This window comes from Musca autumnalis, unplaced genomic scaffold (genome assembly GCF_047663935.1).
Source record: "Musca autumnalis isolate F117 unplaced genomic scaffold, ASM4766393v1 scaffold_2, whole genome shotgun sequence".
Classification (NCBI taxonomy): domain Eukaryota; kingdom Metazoa; phylum Arthropoda; class Insecta; order Diptera; family Muscidae; genus Musca; species Musca autumnalis.
In genome coordinates this window covers 77,809,363-77,830,516 of record NW_027411755.1, presented here as the reverse complement: position 1 = coordinate 77,830,516, position 21,154 = coordinate 77,809,363, and the positions used below count along the sequence as shown (strand labels likewise).

The following is a 21,154-nucleotide window of genomic DNA, read 5'->3' as shown; positions in this document are numbered from 1 at the left end:
CGAAAGAAATTAAAATAGTATCATGTATTAACAAACTAATTAATTAATTCTTATTCATTGAAAAGTGAAAACCCGCCATTGAGGCATGATGCAATTTTAATGAACTTTTACTGTATACAACAAACATTGACAACAAAACAAATGTTGCATTTTTATGCATTCGATTGCATTTTAATTTAAAAGAGAAATGTTTTGGAATTCTTCTTAGAGAAATTTTCCCTAAGTATAATATGCATGTACATATATTAAGAGAACATTCTCTTAAATTACTTAAATTTAACTCAAAATCTAGACGAAGAAATTTTTGTAAATTTAATTAATAGTAATAATAAAATTGCGAATTGTGGATCGTATAAAACCAACAACTACATTGTAGTTTGATAGATTCTCTTGGTTTATATACAATACCTGGCATAATTATTTTAAAAAGTTTAAAAAAATGATGTGTTTTGTTTTTTACCAGGTTAGTCTTCTAAAAAAATATGAAAATATATTCTGGCTAATCCTTTACTAGAGTACTTAAATTTAGTAATAAATTTTATCAATTCAAATGTACGCTTGCACTTTTGTAATGAAAATAAAATTTCACTTTGTGACATAAGTATTTTGACAAAATTGTTCTATTGATTCTAAGACCTCAACAATTAAAAATGTCTTATTTATATTTTTGATTATTATCATTTACGGTAAAAATAACACATTTCACACACATCTGTACCATTATAGACCCATTACGGATCGATATTTCAAGGATATAGGGATATTCAAGAATTTTATCATTAAACAACATTTTCGATGGTTTTATCCCATTGTCTCGGAATATTTTGCGGAATTCGACTTTTTATGAGAATGAGAACAGTTTTTCTCTTACAAATGTGATATTTGAAGGAAATAATAAAGCGTGCTCAACAAAATTCAGCCTCACCATAGTAGCATTGTTCTGCAAATGATTACATAACCCTTCGATCAGTTTACTACCATGTTGTTATGAAAGATCGTTCAAAGTGCTAAAATACTTTTTTGAGTCAAGCTTACCGAAAAGTGTATTTTAAGATGAATTATGTTAAAATATATTTTTATCAGTCCACAATATGCTCTGCTACAATGATTATGGGGGTAAATGATTTTTATTGATAATCTAATTGACAATTTTTGTAGCTATACCTTATCAACCGAGTGCAATAGCAAAATATGACTTCAAATACCTAATCTTGAAAAAGTGTCCAATTTCACACAGAAATCCCCATATACACATTCCATTTCATTCATAATCTTTCGTCACCAGTCAAAAGTAGTAGATGTAAAGTATATGTAAATCGCTTTCTCTGTCATTACATCACTAACTTTGCTTACGTTTTCTATCTGAGGCCATAAACCTTATACGCAATTGTTTAGTTATCACGTAATAGTAACAAAAAAACGGCGGCAATTGTAAATACATTTGTTTCCACTATTGAATGAGTCCGTGTGCTCTTTAAATCACTACCAAGTGGATTTGTGGAAATTGTTTACTTTTTAAACCCTACACCAAAATGAGGGGAGCTGGGGGTTTGAAAAGTTTGTAACACAGTGAAATAATTGTCGTATGTATACCTAAATTAATGTCCGTCTATCCATCCAATTTTTGTAATCACGCTATAGGACGCAATTTTAATCACGAACATTTTGGTCAAATATCGGAGTTATTGCAAAATTGGACAAGTTATATAAATATTAATATTTGAAAATTTTACTTAAATGACAAATATACATATGCATGTATCTGCTTATAGCTGCTTCTAGTTGATGTATTCAATAATTTATTATATGCAGTTTATATTAGAGCTTTTTGCAGGGTTAACCTTCTTTGAGAGGATTTGTTTGAAATATAAGCAAAGGAATTGACATTTAAAACCCAGTCGGTTTGTTAAATCCGGTTATATATAAACGGGGTATTACACAAATAATTCAATTTTCATTCAAAACTATTTTCATTCAAAGCGATTTTCATTCGTTTATTTCTGACATATTCCTTGGTTTGATTTTGTTACGAAAACCAAAAAATTACGCAAATCACCTTTATTTTTTTTGTCGCCAAATACAAATGTCAAGCGATATGAAAACAAAATTGCGTTTTCGTTCATGAAATTTTCGAACGAATGGGCAAAAAAATTTATACAAAAACAGGCAGCAAATAACGAAGTAAATGCCGTATTTCAGGCATTTCCAGAAAATCGGGACGTACCGTTATATGTGGGCTATATCAAAACGTAGACCTATACTGACACATTTCTGAGTTAAGCCCTCGACACATAAGCGGCTGGCTTTCTGGCTGAAGTCATTTTTGGTAAAAGACTAAAGACCATGTTCGACCTAATTCAAATGTAGTTCTGACATTTCTTTATTCCTTTCCCAAAAATGACTTCAGCCAGAAAGCCAGCCGCTTATGTGTCGAGGCCTTAAAAGTTTGCTAGTCCCAAAAAATACTTAATACCGAATTTCAGCCATTTCGGTGCGATATTGAGGCCATAACCTTCAAAATACCGAAAATCGGCAGAGACCTTTCTATGGGGAGGCTATATCAAAACGTGAACCGATATAAACCATTTTAGACTGCTTACTTAAACCAAAGTAGCATCTTAAACCACTTTAGCAGATTCTCTTTATTAGACCTTCATAAAGGTATCAGTTACTTCTTTTACTGATCGTCCCATGATGTCTATATCATCAGCATAAGCATGTAACATGTGACTATTGGTGTAGATAGTGCCACTTCTTTTGACGTTTGCCTCTCGGATAACCTTTTCCAGCAGGATGTTGAAGAGATCAAACGAAAGGCTGTCTCCTTGTCTGAAACCTCTTTTGGTACTAAACTCTTCGGGGAGGTTCTTTCCTATTTTAACTGAGGACCTTGTGACAGTTAAAGTCATTTTGCAAAGCCGGATGAGCTTTGCGGGGATACCAAATTCAGACATGGCTTGGAATACCTTTGAACGCAGCGGGCTGTCGAAGGCTGCTTAATAATCGACAAAAAGGTGGTAGGTGTAGATAGAAACTTCTGTACCAAATTATAAAGCTCTATCTTAAATATTGCAAGCTGTATATCGATTTCGACAGGCGGCTTTGCTTTGCTTTTTGGAATACCGAGGTCGACCTTCCACTTGTTCTCTCCATTGAAGAATTGGCCTGCCAGCTCAGCGTTTATAGCCATGTGACCGGTATTGATACACCATTTTAGTGGCCTCATTCTTATGACATTACTCATTCTTATGACATGGCCTGGCCAACGCAATCGTTGTATCTCGATACGTTTAACTATACCGATGTCGTTGTATAGCAGATACAGCTAGTTGTTCATACGTCGTTGATGTTTACCGTTTTCTCAAACACACCAAGCACTGCCTTATCTGTTTGCACAAGTAGTACCCGGGCTTTGGAACCATACATTAACACGGACAGTATCAGTGTTTTGCAAAGCGTTGTTTTTGTTTGACGAGATGTGGCTTTGTTTTTAAACTTCATTCTTCAGCCGTTTACCGCCCGACCCACTTTTCAACTTTCATAAAGGTATTAGTTACCTCCCTTACTGATCGTCCCATGACGTCTATATCATCAGCATAAGCAAGTAACATGTGGCTATTGATGTAAATTGTGCCATTTATTTTAACATCTGCATCTCGTATATCATTTTCAAACAGTACGTTAAATAAGTCACACGAAAGGATGGCTCCTTGTCTGAATGAAACCTCTTTGGTATTAAAATCTTCGGAGAGGTTGTTTCCTATTTTAACTGAAGATCGAGTATCAGTCGAATGAGTTTTGCGTAGAGGACTGTCGAAGGCTGTTTTATAAACAACAAAAAGGTCGTATGTGTCGATCTGCATCTCTTGGGATCTCTCCAGGATTTGCCGCAGGCTAAATATCTGGTAAATGGTGGATTTGCCAGGTCTGAAGTCGCATTGGTATGGCCCAATTATTTCATTGACCATAGACTTTAGTCGTTCGCACATTATCGCTGACACTATATTTTAGGCAACAGGTAGAAGACTTATGCCCCTGCAATTAGAGCATACAGTTTTATCTCCTTTCTTGTGGACCTTCTTCCTGCCAGATGGCGCTGACTAGCTGATACATAAACCTTATTAGCGTGCCATCGGCTCCTGCTGCCTTATTATTCTTCAGCCGGTTCAAGGCTGTCTTTACCTCATCTTGGCCGGGCGGTATACATCTTCTGGGATTGGTTCGGTGGTATCTTCATCGTCTTCGCTACTATTGGATACCATCAGTTTGGAAAAATGCTCTTCCCATATCTGAAGCACACTATCTGTATCAGTTACCAAATTACCTTGCGGGTCTCTACAGGAGAATATGCCTGTACCAAAGACATTAGTTTGATGTTTCACTCTTTAGTAGAATTTTCGGACTTCATTCTGGCTCCTGTAAATCTCTATATTATCTCACGTGTCTCCTCTCTCCCTTTCCCCCAATTCCTCTCTCGTGCGCTACGCGTGACATGGTCATACCATGGGTTCCTTGGTGAAGGTATCTGGTATTCATGTGTTAAACCGGGATCTAGAATCTTAGAAACTACACAAAGTGTTTCTTGTTTGAATGCTTACTATGCACCGTGTTATTTAATCAAACTCTGTGCCACCGTACTCATTACTTAATAAGGAGTAAAGTAAGCAGTTTTAACTTGTAAAATTTTTAAGAAATAATGCGGGCGACAGCTTCTTTACATAACGTTGTAATGTGCTATTCGGCTCTTAAGAGTTCCTACGTTGCTGGAATGTGTATGAATTACAAAAAATAAAAATTTTACAAAAACAACATCGTTCTTATATAATGTTCACCCCTCTAGGAATGGTTAGGTCGTTGAAGCAGGCAGACCTTCACCGGTGTTTGTTGCTTTCGAACTGTAGCTCCGCGTATGGTGACCACCATTCTAGGATCAAATGCACCGGCTGCGTAGTCGAGTCACTCACTCTCCGCTTTTTTTTTTTGATCTGATATTCCTTGTATGGATAACGGCATAGCGACGTTATGGACGGGTGTCTGGGCTTGCCCTATATTTTCCCTGTCTTCGGCACAGGGGTGGAAAAAACACTTTTTTTATTTTCCTTTCCTTGCTTACGTTAGTGCACACCGATTTTTTAAAAAGAATAGAAAACAAAAAAAATTAATAAAAAAATGACAACTAAAGATGGCAACAAAGCCTATTGTTAATTTAGATGCCGCCGTCAGCTTTGTTCTTCATGCCAAAGTGTTGGGTCGAAACAGACAACGCGCATCGCCATGCCGCCACATATTGCGCCTAATATAATGCTAAGCTACAATCAGAGATCATATAAAGAATATCCAGTAACTAATTGTAAGAAAAAAAAAATAATTTTTCAATACATCAGTACAATTAGTATTTAAGTTATTGTAGAAAATATATAAGTATATGATACTAAGTACTTCAAATGAATACAAATGAGTAAATAATAAGTGTTTCACATTAATACAAAAATAAAGTTCTGAATATACGACTTGGAATCTATACGTAGTACATATACCCTTTTTAATTCAGTTACTGGTAACAGTTAAGGGTACCAAGCCTAGATATGAAATGAGTTCAGTCTTAGTTTATAACATTTAAAATAAACTCTAGCTATACACAAAAAATAATAATATACAAAAATAAAAATAGGTAAAAAACTTTTCAAGTTAAACGGTTTTATGTTAAACATACATAGCAATGTTTAAGATAAATGTACTAAAAACCAAAAAATAATAAAATAGATACAGTCGTGGGAATTATAAACATATGCATAGACTAGACTAAAATAAAACCGTGGGGCACGTCAATTTTCTACAATCGTTGATTAAAATGTTCGTTTTGTAATGTTACACTATAATAAGGCAGTTGTTCAACCGACAGCGATGGACGTGTGATAAGTAGGGATAGAATGTGCAAACAAGCTAGCAAGCTCGATTATAAGCGAGTTTTAGGGTTTCATAGTGGTGAGCGAGTAGTACTTTGTCGATTAAAGACAAACTACGAGCAGTAAAACGATTCCTCGCCAGCCAGCAGTGTGAATGTCCAACGATAAACTAGTTGAAACATCTCTTTTGTTTACATGGAGTGTATAACTATTGGAATTTCCATGAGCAAGAAAATAGTAAGTAATTTCCTCACCGTCTGCGGGCCAACTGCCTAACGACGAATTAAACGATTCTTCTATCGCACATTAAGTCGATAATTTGTAGACAATTGACGTGCCCCACGGTTTTATTTTAGTCTAGTCTATGCATATGTTTATAATTCCCACGACTGTATCTATTTTATTATTTTTTTGTTTTTAGTACATTTATCTTAAACATTGCAATGTATGTTTAACATAAAACCGTTTAAATTAAAAAGTTGTTTTACCTATTTTTATTTTCTAGTTTTTATTTCGAATTCTGTTTAATTCATTTAGTGCTTCATTATTGCAAGGTTTCTTGCCCGTTAGTTTATTGCAGTCCAACTCCTCTATACGTAGTCCCTGCAAAGATCTTACTCTACTAAGAGCCACGTAGGCTTGACCTTCTTCAAACAGTTTCGCACCTAAGTATACGACTGCGCGATCCACAGTGCTGCCCTGCATTTTATGTATTCTAGAAGCCCATGATATTATTAAAGGCAACATTCTTCTTTCAGCCGTCCTGTAATTGTACTTAGCTGGAAACTGTATGGCTTTCGGGTGTATAAGATGTACTGTATAGTGCACTGTATTCTTCTTGTCAAGCCCTTTTATTTGATACCCATATTGGTGGGATTGATAAAAAAAATTGTTATCAGCCATTTTGGTAGCGGCGGCCATCTTAGATTTCAATTTTGCATAGTAAATTGTATTCTACTTGTTGAGACCTTTCATTTGATACCCATGTTGATGGGATTGATAAAACCTAAGTTATCCGCCATTTTGTAGAGGCCGCCATCTTGGATTTTAATTTTATATAGTACATTGTATTCTACTGGTTGAGCACTTTCATTTGATACCCATATTGATGGGATTGATAAAACATAAATTATCCGCCATTTTGTAGCGGCGGCCATCTTGAATTTATAATGATAATGAATAAACATAATTGTATTGTCACCAAAATCCAAAGTATACAAAATTTCAGATTAATCGGTTGACAGGAAGAGGGTGAAATTTGAATTACTAAATTTGACCCAAGAATAAATAATAAAACAAACGGGGTGAGCTAAATAAAACCAAGGCATATTCATATAAGGTAAATGCATGAATTACAACAACTAACAAATTTACAAAAACAACATTGTTGTTATTGAAAATTATTTGTCAAAGACAAATATTAAATAATAGGGTCGTTCCAAAAATTTGTTCAGGAAAAACATAAATACATGTTGAAAATCGTCTAAAATAGAACAAATGTTAATCAAAATGTAAATATAGAGCATTCAGAACTGTCGTAGGTCATTGTTATTACACGTTTACTGTGAAAAGAAGAATTTTATGGTAGCAAATTTCGAAGTTTCAAATTTCATGAGTAGACCCTATTACATTTTGAAAACTAAATTTACAAAAAAAGTAAGAATACAGCTGATTGTCACTTCTACCTTGTATAAATATGCCTTGAATAAAACCATTTAAAAAAAATAAGTAATGCTTTTATGATATATGAAAAATGTAATATTGAATTCAGGTGCTCATTTCTGTTTCTATGAAAACTTTTATAAAGGAAAAAACTGTCAAATGAAAGAAACTATAAAGGAAATATTTTTCATTTCAAATTTTCATAGAACAAGAATCTAACCCCAGGTTGAATTTGGCTGCAATTAGCCGGTTTGCATCGACCACTTGACTCATACGGTTCCTTTGCCTCAAAATCGGCGTCGTGATGTTTCGGCCGAATTTTCCTCCTTTATTTTTCCCTCACCGAAGAAGACTGGTCCGAACGTAGTATGATGGATTAATCATAATTAACTGATACGAGGACGGCTTATCCCACTCCGGATCCCCTAGAGCAGCTCGACCAACTATTGGGTGGTCCCATGTCTATAGCCGATCTACCGAATCTGTTGGGATCTTTCGGTAGTTTGTGTCCTCCACCACACATCGCACATGCACCATCTCCTGGTAGAATAGTCGGTGCTGTAGCTTCAGCAAGGTGTACCCGCGCTTAATATCACATTGAAATGTTTCGACCGCATCCATGCTAATGGCCGATGGCAAGGCGTGCCACCTCGCACCAGTCGTTGTTATTGGGGTAGACCCGGAGAACAGTAGTCATTTGAAACCAAAGGTACCCCGGCTCCACGGGATGCAAAAGCGAGTTGTTATTGGCGCGACATCTGTGACATCACGCGTATAGGATTGTGCCACGCAGTTTTTCCAGAGGTTCAGCTCCTCTATTTTCCGTCGGCGACCGCAGACTGGCGATACGAGATACAGGGTACAATCGCTAATGGGATGAATACGGGAACACACTGCACATGGATACTGTTCATTAAAGTTGGCCATCCTGTTAAGAGAGGAAAAAGAGAATTAGTATCGGATCCATCTTGTGAAGAGAAACAAAGGGAAAATAAGATATTAAGAGGCACGGGGGAGAAGGATCATTTTGTGCACCGGGCGAGCTATGAGGCCCCTTTGAGTTAAGCTCAACCACTCGCACCCTCCCGTCTTTACCTCAGAACACCTTTACTACCCGACCCAAACGCCATTCATTGGGACTTAATGGTTCGTTTTGAATTACTACCAATTCATTGAGTTCAAGATCCGACTGGGGAAATTTCCACTTGTTCCGCTTATTCATTTCCCTGAGGTACTCCTCCTTCCAGCGCCTGAAAACCTCGTTTTGTGGGGCCATTAATTTTCGCCGGTTGAGAACACTGTCAACCCGGGCCACTTTTTCTGGCTCAGCCGGAGTTAAGATTGGGGCACCAATGAGGAAGTGACCGGGAGTCAGAGCCGACAAGTTGTCCACCTCTTCTGACATTGCAGCCAAAGGCCTTGAGTTGATGCATGCCTCGATAGTGGCGAGAAGCGTGGAGAACTCCTCGAAGGTATATTTGACATGTCCACTGACCTGCTTCATATGCATCTTTACGCTTTTGACGCCGGCCTCCCACAAACCTCCCATGTGGGGTGCAGACCCTGGGATAAAATGCCATCACAGCTTTTGATGCTCATACATAATGACTGCCTCATCCCGGACTTCCTTCACTAGAGCCACGAAATTAGCATCAATCTGACGAGCATCTGATTCGGACATCTACGACGAGAAACAAAACGGACCAGTGCCGCCATAAATGCAGGAGTGGATAGATCACTGCCAGCCTCTAAGTGGATCCCTTTTGTCGAAAAACACACAAAGAGGCACGTGTAACCTTTAGTTATAGGACAATATCTCCCAGTGAAGCTTTTTATCTCAAATAGTACTGCGAAGTCCACTCCTGTGTTTGTGAACGGCCGACTTAAACGAGTTCTGACATCATGTAACGAAGCCATTATATGCCCGTGGAACTGTTTCTTATACAGGGCACATCCCTTGCAGTTCCTTATATTAAATTAAACGAGACTTTTTGCCCGTAAGATCCAGCACTCAAGACGGATCGTATTCAACACCAGCCTGGGGCTACCATACAAAACGAGGTTATGAATAAAATCAACATACAATCGAGCTAACCGATTCATGTAGGCCAGGATGACGGGGTGTCTCTCGCTATAGGACAGACTCTGTAGTAGAACCAATGCGATCATTCGCTCGTATGACATTAACGTGGTCTAAGAAGGGACCCAAGGTCAGTAAAAACTGGTAGCAGCTAATTTCGTTTTATTTTTCAAACAGCGGAATTCGTCAGGAAAGTGCCGCAACTGAGAAAGATGGAAGAGTCGGTTCCGAGCGAAGGTTAATTCATTGGGTGTTAGCCGTTTGCTTCTCACCTCGTCTCCGCCGCCTTTCTTCAATCGATGATAGTATCGGAAGATGTAGGCGACCACATGAATAGCTGTGCTGAGAGAGGAATAGTCGTCAAGGATATCATACGAATGTTCGTTTTCCTCTGTGATTCTCGATGTGGACCATATAGCAACATGCACTCTAACTTGTCCGGCTTCTTCCACCGTATCAAAATGCCGGTTAGAAATGGGCCACAATGATTTGTTTTGCAACAACCACTCAGTACCATGTCACCAGAGGTCATTATCTTCCAAATCCGAAGGAACCACAAATGTCTTCCAACTACGAGGGGGCTTCTTGAGCCACGCTAAAACTATTGTTGAATCCGACCACAAAAATAGCGTGGAGCTTTCGGGCCTGTACAATCCATGACCCGGGGTCATCGTTTTCATTCACTATCCTCACCATGTGCCCTAATGATATATGTTCCTTCATTACTTCATCATATAGCTTCTTATATTCAGCATTCATTATAAGCGATCTTTCGTTTCTTAAAAACTGTTCGTTTCTTAAACACTAGATCTATTGGCTCTAAATGGTAGATCTATCTTCCATCTCCCAGATTACCTTCCATGAAGGTATCTCAGTTTTATTTATTTTATTTTTTTACTGATTGCTCCCAAAGTTTTAAAGTCTGTTTTGGAAGCCTAGAAGAACACAGGTGGACAAACATTGGGTCCCACGTCACCCTCACCCTCGTGTTTTTTGGAACAAGTAAAATAATTTTTCTACCGCACTCAATCTCTTATTTTTTATGAAAATCGCCGTAAAGAGGTCCCTAAACGTGGGCCACGTGGGGGAACTTGTATGGACAACTCCTGTTTTGGTGGAACCGTTTCATCTTTATCTTAGCCAGCGAGATCACATTTACACACCTTATATAAGTTCTATGGGTCTGATTGTACTTGGCGTGTATCTTCCACTGTGTGCTCTGAAATGCCATCTTGCTTAAGTCTTTGCCCGAATCTTGTCATCTCATCTACCATCTCGTCAAACCCTTCAGAAGTATCCATCCTACAACCGAGAACCTTGATTTGATCGAAGTACCACCACCAAATGTACACTTTCAGATCCCCGGAATTCAGCTATTAATTCTAATCGAAGGAATAAACTCGGAAACTCTATTTTCCGATCATTTTCAAATGACAATTATATTCTTGTTGAATGACAAAATGTCAATCATAATTTCTTTTCCAAATTTCGTCGCCACACAATAGTTAAACTTCATACAAAATATACATATGTATTTATTTCTCTGTGCCTTTTTGTGCAAACCTATTTCATATGTTTGTTTTTTTCTTTATTAATTTACCTACGATCCGATGTAACAACCAAATGTGAGGAAACAAAAAGAGACCGCCAATAAATACTTACACACTTATGAATTTTTCCACAACATGCCTTCTTATGTTTTTATGTCCAACCTTCACTTCTTGCCTCTGCCACTATGTAAACTTTCTTGCGGTGTTTATATGCTATTGCGCTTGTTTGTTTGTATGTAAGCGTTTGCACACAGGATTTTTTCGGTTAGCCTAACCTCTAAACCTTAACCGCATTTTGAGACACTTTAACAAGGAGCACAACTACTTTTATGCGTAGAAAATATAAAGAAAATTACACTGTGCAACATGAAAATTATTAACCATATTCTGACACCGCAGCGTGACAGAAGACCTAAAAAGAGAGGACACGTGTCTCGCCGATTTTTCGTATCTCATCAACTTTCGCGGTTTTAGGCCTCCAAAGGTTTGAGGCTCTGATGTAAAAAGGGTCATTAAGTCAGGACTATATCTTCCATGCATGCGAAATGTCTATGGGCGGTTCTTAATGGTAAAAATAGCAAAAACCTTTTGAAAATATCCAATTTGTATACTCTGGTCCACAGAATCGCATAAAAATCAAGGATACAGTCAACTACAAAAAATGTACCTTAGATTTCAACAAACAAGTTTCTAGAACAAATGAAGATTCTAGGAACCATTCTTCAAGCTCAAAATTCGATTATTTTAGATCATTCTTTCCTGTTCAGGCCCGTAAATAACAAACCTTTCAAATTTACTTCAGTTTGGTATTTCCAATCCTGAGAAGGGGTAATGTTAAAAATAATTTAATTGTTCGTGAATTTCTGCCCTAAGAATCATTCCTAGTCGTTTATTGAAATCTAATAGTTAGTTTACACTTGTGCTCCGAAATCCACTCGATTTCACGAAATCCTGAAATACATCCTTGTGTTTACACTTATTTTTGTTGATTTCAAATGACAATCAGCTGATTATTGTTTACATGTACATACACATTTATTTCAGTTCATTTTTTGGTGGAAAAAAATTGTGCAAAAATACAAAAATGCCAAGAAAAGACAATTTATTTCAAATTTTTATCCAATGTTGTGCTCGAGCGGAAAGTAAAATTATTAGCTTCGTTCCCATACTTCTTTAGTGGCAAAGGTTGCAAAAGAGAGAACTCTCAAAAATTTCTATTATGTGCAACTTTTTCCATAATTTACGGGAACGGAAAAGTGGTAAAAATGGGAATAAATGTCAAAACCATTAATGTCATCACTTTGTGTCAAAATCGCACTAGGGGAACCTAGCTAAACATGACTCCAACAAAAATTAAACATTTTTGGATTCCTCCAATAAATGATAAAACAACTCCTTCTCTATATCAATTTATTATGCTTTTTATCACAATTTTACATTTAACTTTTTATTTTTTCTTTTCCGATTGTTTTCGTTTTATATTTTTCTTTTCCGACTTCTTGTTTGTTTTACAATTTAACTTTTTATTTTGTCATTTCCGATTGTTTTTGTTTTTTTTTTCTTTTCCGACTTCTTGTTTGTTTTCCTTTTGTGTGTATTCATCATTGAATATTTTTCCTACGTAGTTATCCCTGGCAATTAAATGTCAAATTTACAATTTGCTAGATTTGCAAGTTTCTACACAGCCAAATTTGTGTAGTAGAAAATTGCAGAAGAGAGCTCAATTCAGCGCCATATTTGTTCAAAGAGAACTGCAAGTTTTGCTACTTTTTTGTGTACAGGAACGCATTTCTAGCACAAACTTGAAAAAATAGTACTAAATATTACTATTATTAATAAGGACCAAAAAAATATTTTAATGAAATTGATGATTTTGGTGAAAAAACAAAATGAAATACACCGGAGTCTGAAAATGTCCGGCAGAATTTGGAAATTTGTGGGTGTTTGGTTTATTTTTCTTAATAATTATTTAAAAATGAATATTATTTATTATAGGAAAGGCATGGAAAGTTTTGGGAATTGGATATACCCTGTTGTACGTTTTTTTAAGGAAAGTTTCCGTATGAACCGGGAATGTTTTAAGATTATATGCGAAAACTAAGGTGTATGGAAAAAAGTGATACACGGCTGAGAAAATGTATTCCGCTCGACAAAAGAATAGCGATAGCTTTATATACATTGAAGTCGTCGGCAGAATACTCCACCATTGGGACGTTGTTTGGTGTGTCAAAGGCAGCTGTTGGCGTGATACCAGTGTGAGAAACCCAAAAAGAAAAGAAATAAAAACAATTTGGTGTATATAATTTTATGTATGTTTATTTTCAAATCTTTGTTGTAAAGTTGGTGGGTTTCAAAGAAACAAAACTTTACCTTTATGCGTGTGTTATGGACAAGAGCGAAAGAACAAGTGTAGTTGCAGGTGGGCAGAATAACGATAATAAGGCCGTGACAATCAACTACGACGCAGCATTGGAAAGCGCCCCTCTGCATCCGAACTATGCGAATAAAGCTTTCCAGGAGAGGTAGTAGAAGAGAGCGAACTCTCTCCTACAAATAAGGCTCCTGGAAGAAGTGCAGAGAAGATTTCCCCATAGTGCTCTAACGAGCGGCCAATTAACGTAGTTAATTGGAATGCTGGGAAGGGGAAACAAAGTATCGAACGTATACATTGGCGTAACCAATGTATCGAACTTATACATTTGCCGCCCACCTTGACGCGCTATCTGCAAGGCAACAGGGTTAGACTAATTCGCGAGCAAACTTAAACTAGAGTTAGTAGTGGAGTATGTTGCAAGTGAGAGGTGTCGTAGTTCAGTTTCTATTGAGCATTTTAGGTGTAATTAAATTTTTACTTAAATCGACTAGCACGATTTTTTCAATTTAGGGGTGTACTGCGACTAAAATAACCCAGGAAAACGAAGTATATTGTGAGGTGACGCGCGATTTTGCATTTTACACGGCATTGGAAGGATATTGGTTGTTCGTTGTGCGAAGAAATAAATGTTCAATGATACGAGAAATTCCGACGAAATGGTTCCTTTATTAGAAAACAATGTCCTAGGGCAACCACGATGAAAATAAAACCGAAAGATGCCAGAAATGAAGCAGCAGATAGGTCAGAAGTGGCTTCTAAGTGAACTGCTTTAGCTAAAAAGCAGGTGAAGACAAGTACGTAACCTTGGGTAATTCGACACGCTTTACCCGTAAATGTCTTCATATCAAATGCGATACGAGGTATACGAAACATCAACTGATTTCCACCATGAGTGGAAATAGCGTGAACGAATTCTGCAATAAGACGAACAAATCGACAACGATACGGCAATAAAATCGGGTGGCGCTCAGTGTAGGACCGTGTTGGAAACTTAACAAGACGCGAACGAGGGTCTTAGTCCAAACGAAGGTTTAGTGACGGAAGTGAGCTTTTATCCTCAGCAAAATATAATTTTTGGGCAAGACTTACTAAACGAAGCTTGGTCGCTTTAATTTCGGAAGTATCTAGGAAATGAAAGAATCGGAATTAGCTTTTAATCGAAGTCCTAATGGCTTGAAACTGTTGAATTATACAAAGGAAGAATGTGGATATAACCAGTTTACCAGGAGAAAAGCGAGACAAAGGAGAAATATGATTTGATGTCCACTTCCTCAGTTCAAAGTTTGTGATGGATAATCATCGACGAATAATGTGAGCTTCGAGTGAATAATGATACTGAGTGTCATCTACTAACTGACAAGGTGTACGAATGGCGAGGAAGGGCGCACAGTGTATCCCACATGTGACCGTTTGCAACTTAAATTTTGAATTGGGTCAGAAGGAGAAGTTCTACACCAAATGATTTGGAACAGAAAGTGCTTGGGATCGACACTACATCTACCTGAAGAGTTGGAAGAAGATGATTCAAAATAATACCATTGGGCGACTTGTTGTAAAAATAGAATACTACGAGAAGTTTTGTGGTCGGTTTGTCAAGGTTAATGAATGTTATGATGTGGAATGTAGGAAGCGAGAGAATTGGAATAAGATTTTGGGGGTTGAACATAAACGATTTTTTACCGAGGTCTTCGAAGAAGAGATTTATTCGACCGACAAAACTGTTTCAAACCGTTTCTACGAGAATCCCCCAGTTGCAATGTTTGCGGAAATCCGGAATTAAAGGGAAGCGTTACTGCGTAACGACCCTGCGAATCTCGCACGGTCGTGGCACGATAATTCCTCTCACGAAACATGTCCGATGGTGACCGGAGTAGTGTTTCGCTGAGAGATTCCTCCTCAGCTATATCCAACACAGTCGTGAAGACCTGGACTGAGGAAGAAGGCATGGGACCAGTCAGAATCCAGCCAAAAATCGTGTTTTGGGCTAACATGGAACCCAGAATGTTTCTTTGCGTCCCTTCCCGCAAAATCTGTGGATACAAATCTGCCCCCAACAATAAATCGACAGGTCGTGAATCAAAAAGACGATCATCGGCTAAACTAATATTAGGCAATCGAGAAGTGATGTTTGAACTGAGGGGACATGAGGGAAGGCTTCCGGAAATTTTTGGAAGAACAAACGCACAAGTTTCTACAATTAAGGAGGAATCGAAACGAGAACCAATGCGAAGCGAACAATTTTTCTTCGAAGTGGCATATATTGAACTATTAACACCAGAAACAGTAGCAGTGATTGACTGGGTGGGTAATTTAAGGCGCTTTTGCAAACGTTCAGTAATAAAAGAAGCTTCTGAACCTGGGTCTATAAGAGCCCAAGCAGGATACGAAACTCCTAAATGAACAATGTTGACCATCGCAGTACCTAGCAAGACATTCCGATTTTGGGATGTATGGAACACCTGACTATTCATGGCTCTAGGATTAGCGCCGGTGGAAGTAGAAGCTATATTTCCATCTACTTGTGGAGGATGGCTATTGGTCAACGACGAAAGAGATGTGGATGGTCTAGGTGAAGGAGATGAAGAAGGCCTATGCAGCATAGTATGATGGCGACTATTGCAAATACTACAATTGTGGGTACTAGAGCAGTCTTTGACTGAATGTCCCACCGATAGACAATTTAGACAACAACCCTGCTTTTTAGCAGCTTCAAATCTCTTTTCAAAAGAAAGTGCTCTAAATTTAGGACAAGAACGCAGTGAATGGGATTCTTTTCTACAAAGTATGCAGGCCGATTTAGATTTATCTTTAACCGAAGAAGTAGCTAGATTAGTTTTGACTCTACTTTTCGGAATTGAAATAGAAGAAGAACCTCTCATGTCCCTAAGGCAAGCTAAAGTTTGGATTCTTTCTGTGAGGAATTTGTCTAATTCTTCCCACGAGGATAATGCAGATTTGTCCTTAATACTCTGCTCCCACAGAGAGACAGTAAGTCTAGGCAAACGTTGTTGACAAAGAAAAACCAAAATTGGATCCCAGTGATCCGTGACTACATCATAAACTGACATAGCCGAAATACAACTATTTATACCACGCTGTAAAGTTTTCAAATTGGAGCTAGTTTCATTTTCAAAGGCAGGAAGGTCAAATAAGAGTTTGAGATGGTTATGGACTAGAATACGTTTGTTGTCGTACGTATCCTTCAACGATTTCCAAGCTAAAGCGAAACTTTTGTGAGTGAGCGGAAACTTTGCAACGATTTCCCTAGCCTCACCTTTTGTTTTTTGTACCAAGTGACAAAGCCTTTCAATGTCACTTAGACCAGCGTTATTAATAAACATGGCTGAGAAAAGGTCCCGGAAAGTGGGCCAAGATAAGAAGTCACCATGGAAATCTTCAATGTCACACGGTGGTAAATGAAGATGATGCATGTTATTCGAAACGTATGGTGGTAAGCTCCAATTAGCAATAGAAATGTCCGAAGCGTTTTGGACATCTGGAAAAGCAGTATTCGATAAATGTGGAGAAATAGAACTATGAATAGAGATATTGCCACCATTAGATGCTGGTGGTTGGCCTATATTAGGTATATTGGACCCACGAATCGCAGAATTGAAGCGATGACTATTTTGAGATTGACTGTTTTGAGGCGTACTAATGAGCAAGGCAGATGGGGAAGCAGGGGGAGACTTAACTGACTTAAGCTCCTCCAGTTTCTCATTAATTGTCGACAAACAAGCGACGTAGCTTTCGCAAGTAGTTTGATACTTTGCGTCGGCTGAAGAAATGTCCTCAGAATTAGTACCCTCGACGGAAATCAAATGATCCAGATACTTATCATAAGTATCCTTCACCTTCTTCCACAAATCTTGAAGTTCCGTGATACGAATCTCAAGATTGAAAACAGTGTGGTTTTCTGGCCTAATCAGATTAAAACCAGCAATGAATTTGACAACATTGTCAGAAGCACGAATGAATTGTGTGACAGGAGTGACCGACATGATTTAAGACAAGAAAAAACCAAAAAGTATCGACAGAAAATTCAAAAATCTCAAAAAAAAATCACTTTTTTAACTATTTCAGAAAGTCAACTAGACCCGAATGTAGGGTGCACACGGTCTAATTTGCAGAAAAAGATCGGGAGAAATAAGCACGATGGCTAATAGCAACGAAAAGCTTAAAAAAAGTACGAAAAATTTCGAAAAATCACAAGTTCTTGACAAATTAATGAGAAAATCGTCTATTACCAACAGTAGGGTGCACGTCACACTATGTGGTAAAAAACGAATTTATCCAAAAATGTTTCGAAAAAAAATTAAAATTGAATTTATAAATAAATATTTATAAATAATTGAAAAAAAATCAATAAAATGTGAATTTAATATATAAATATTATCAATAATGCCGATTGTAGGGTGCTTTATTCGAATAATATCACGAACAATCAATATTTAATCGCGACACGAAATTATATTCGAAAAAAATAACAAACAAAATTTTATTAAAAATTTATCAAAAAAATATTATTTTTTACACTGGTGCCCAAGGTGCGACAGCCAGCAACGAAAACGAATAAAAGAAAGGAAAACACAAGCAGCGTCGCGTCGGCAGAGCGATCAACGTATGTTAGTCAAACCACCCACAAACCAACCAACGACAAGAGAGTTGGAAAAAAAAGAAATAAATTGTTGCTAGCTTGTATGGATGCTGGAATTTTTGGGTATTTTTGTTGTTGCGATTAAACCAGGAGGAGGCAGAGAACATTTTTGGGTCTCTCTTGTGCTCTCAATGAGCGTAAATTTGTTGTTGTTCACAACGTGTTAGCATCTACACAGGCTGTGAGCGATAACAAATTTACGCTCACTTAGAGCACATTGGCTCTCTTGTGAGTCACAATGCCTCCTCCTGGATTAAACGACAAAAACCCAAACGACAAATGAGATTAGAAAATTGTTGGTAGTTTTTAGAATTGCAAATAAAAGGGCACGATGGAGAATAGTAGTGTTGTTATTGTTTTTTCTCACTAGTGGCTGACAATTTCAACGATTAAGGGAATGTGTGTATGTAAGCCCTTAGGTAGAAATAATAAACAAGCACTACAGAATCGATCACCGGCAAACAAATTAAAGCAATAGAATGCGAACAAATGCAAATAAGGCAGAAATTAAATTAGAATAATTTAGATTTTTGTAAATAATCAGCGAATGTATTAAAATAAAAGCACAATATTGGGATTATTGGTTATTTTAATACGATTATTTAGCAAATTGTACGACGATAAGTGGACTGTATGATGATTTTTGTTTATAACACACGCGTTAAGGCAATTGTAGGGCGACCAGTACGCGACGTAGCGAACAAATTATCAAAAATCAATATTTTTTAAACCGAAACAAATGCAAAAACAAAAACACTCGCGGTATGCTCAATATAAAAGAAACTGAACTACGTACCTTTGAATGTATGATGTTGTTTGTGGATGATGTTTAGTTTATTTGGTGATTTTTGATGTGGATGATGATAAGACGATGCGCACTGATGAGGGGGGATGATGGTGTTGATGATTTTTCTCCTTTTAAAAATAGGGAAAGAAACCAAGATTAGCAACAACTTCAATATGCAGGTTATTGATCCGGCTCGATTGGATCAAAATGTTGGCGTGATACCAGTGTTTGAAACCCAAAAAGAAAAGAAATAAAAACAATTTGTGTATGTAATTTTGCTTATGTAAATATTTTCAATTCTTTATTTGTAAAGTAGGTGGGTTTCAAAGAAACAAGACTTTACCTTTATGCGTGTGTCGTTAACAAGAGCGAAAGAACAAGTGTAGTTGCAGGTGGGCAGAATAACGATAATAAGGCCGTGACAATCAACTACGACGCAGCATTGGAAAGCGCCCCTCTGCATCCGAACTATGCGAATAAAGCTTTCCAGGAGAGGTAGTAGAAGAGAGCGAACTCTCTCCTACAAATAAGGCTCCTGGAAGAAGTGCAGAGAAGATTTCCCCATAGTGCTCTAACGAGCGGCCAATTAACGTAGTTAATTGGAATGCTGGGAAGGGGAAACAAAGTATCGAACGTATACATTGGCGTAACCAATGTATCGAACTTATACAGCAGCCGTGTGTATTATTTTTAATGAATTTTGTTCCAAGGTGTGGGAGATACTTTCTCCACAATATCTAACGAGTGACATTTTGTCCGAAACTAACGTAAAGGAGTGTGTCTAAGGCTTTGAAAGTCTTGGATTTCCACAATGCTTTGGAGCTCTCGGTACGTCCACGTATGGTTAAATATGGTTTAGTTAGTATTATTTATATTATATGTTGTCTAGATGGATGTCACATTGAAATAAAACCCCCAAAAGAAGAAGCCTACGATTACTATAACTATAATGCTATGTTTACATTTTCGAAATCAACTCGATTTCAACTGTCAATTCCTTTGCTTATACGTCAAATGAAAACTCATTTGAAATCGATTGGATTTCATTTGACGTTTGGGCTATGGAATTGACATTTGAAATCGAGTGGATTTCGTAAATGTAAACATAGTATAAGGGTTGGTATTCTATGGTGCTATTAGCGTTGGTGGATTATAGGTAAGTAAGTTATTATAAACAGAATCTTTATTAAACCAACTATACTCCACAACATTGCAGATATCGTTTTACTTACACAAATGTTGGTGCTCCCGGTCGTTGCAACGACTCCTACATATTCGAAAATAGCAAATTTACAGATTTTGCTTAAGAAGCCCTTATTTAGAGATCTATCTAGAAACATATGTGGGGTTGATGTCCCGGTATTTGTTATTGGAGAATCAGCATTTCAAACGTCAGATCATCTTATGAAACCATACGCATTTTCAGTGACGGCTTCAGATAAAGAAAAAAATACAATTACTGCCTTTCCAAAGCAAGGAGAGTTGTGGAAAATGCGTTTGGCCATTTGAAAGCCATATTCCGGAGGTTAGGCAGAGGCATTGAAAACGACTTAAAAAATATCATAAAGTGCTGCTGTGTCCTACACAATTTTTTAAACAATCACAACGATCAAATTATGCAGAAGTGGTTGGAAAATGATGGTAGCAGAGACCCCATACCGCAAATTCCTTTCAGTGCCGTATTCGGCAACGCTGAGCAAATAAGGAGCGCCATAGCAAACTATGTGTCGGAAATGGGTACGTATAAAACATATACATACAGTAGTTCTGATTTAAAAATCATTTCACAACTTTTTCAGATGTTGAAGGAGAAGAGCAGCAACCTTCTGCTATGGAAAATCTTCAGGGACCCTAATACTTTGACAAGTTATAACGACGTATGCCCGCTTCCTGTCAGAATTGTTACAATAGCATATACAACAATTTGCTTTTCTTTCTTTGATATTTTTTATAAATTTGTTAAATTACTTAGAAAAGCCCGAAAATTAATTAAAAATTACGATTTCTCTTCACATTTACATGGAAACACCATTAAGATACAAATGATCTCCAATAAAGGATTTTATTATAATATATTTTCAGTTTATTTTAAAATTTTTTTCCAAAGAATACTAAACAAACCAAGGTTCATTGATTAA

At 37.2% G+C, this 21,154-nt stretch overlaps 1 pseudogene; it reads left to right on the top strand.

The window, feature by feature from the left end:
- The first annotated feature begins 13,124 nt into the window (after window positions 1-13,124).
- LOC141394887 (uncharacterized) lies at window positions 13,125-21,154 on the top strand (annotated as a pseudogene).